This window comes from Physeter macrocephalus, chromosome 7 (genome assembly GCF_002837175.3).
Source record: "Physeter macrocephalus isolate SW-GA chromosome 7, ASM283717v5, whole genome shotgun sequence".
Classification (NCBI taxonomy): Eukaryota; Metazoa; Chordata; class Mammalia; order Artiodactyla; family Physeteridae; genus Physeter; species Physeter macrocephalus.
In genome coordinates this window covers 77425712-77426802 of record NC_041220.1, presented here as the reverse complement: position 1 = coordinate 77426802, position 1091 = coordinate 77425712, and positions in this window count along the sequence as shown.

The window sequence follows — 1091 nt, the reverse complement described above, 5'->3', positions numbered from 1 at the left end:
ACAGTGAGAGGCCCGCGTACCGGAAAAAAAAAAAAAAAAAAAAAAAGATTTGTATTCCCTAAACTCAGGGTCCCTCTATTGTAATGCAATCCACTGTGGGTGCAGGTGTGATATGATCCTCCTTATGGGCATTGGGGCTCAGGGAATCAGTATAAAAATGCTGATACTCTGGCTATGGCTAGAGCTGTGAGTAATAAACTGACCCAGGAGCCTCATGTCTTCTACCAGCATCCATGAAACGGTGGCAAGCTAACTTGCTAGCTTGCAAGTAGGATAAAATCTCAGACCCTTCACAGTTCTTGACACTGTGATGGCAGCTGATGCCACGTGTGGTTTATGGCAAACCCCAATAGAAAGGTCATAACATAGACCCCTACGGTTTACCCCCTAGGCTAAGGAATTGACCCACATGATTGTGGGGGGCTGTCAAATCTGAAATCTGCAGGAAAGGCTGGAAATTCAGGTGAGAGTTGATACTGCAGTCCTGAGGCGGCATTTCCAGCAGAATGGAAACTCAGGCAGGGTTTTTACATTGCAGTCTTAAGGAGAATTCCTTCTCTTTCAAGAAACCCCAGTCTTGGCTCTTTGAAGAGCAAAGGTAAATTAGAAGACTTATTCCTCTAATAATAGAGGAATTGCCCAATTGGAATACGTTGGATCTACTAAAAGCAGTCTTTTGTAAGAGAAGACCATTCTTTTCCATTTGATCTTTCATTGGTACCATTATTATTAATTGACATATTCTTAGTACCAACTGCAGAGCCTAAAAATATAATTGTTTAATATTTTTGTATGAGGCCCACCCACATTATGGAGGGTAATCTGTTTCACTGAAAGTGTAGTGATTTAAATGTCACTCACGTCTAACAACAACAAAAAAAAATACAACAAAAAAATACCTTCACAGCAACATGTAGCCTGGTGTTTGACCAAACAAATGGGCACCACAGCCTGGCCAAGTTGACAAATAAAATTAATTGCCACACCATCCAAGCTCTGAAGTCCCCCCCCCACCGATAGGAATGCACGAGGCCTCTGTTGTCACTGCCTCTCAGTCCAGCTTCTGTTTCTGCCCAGTCCCACTTCCTTCA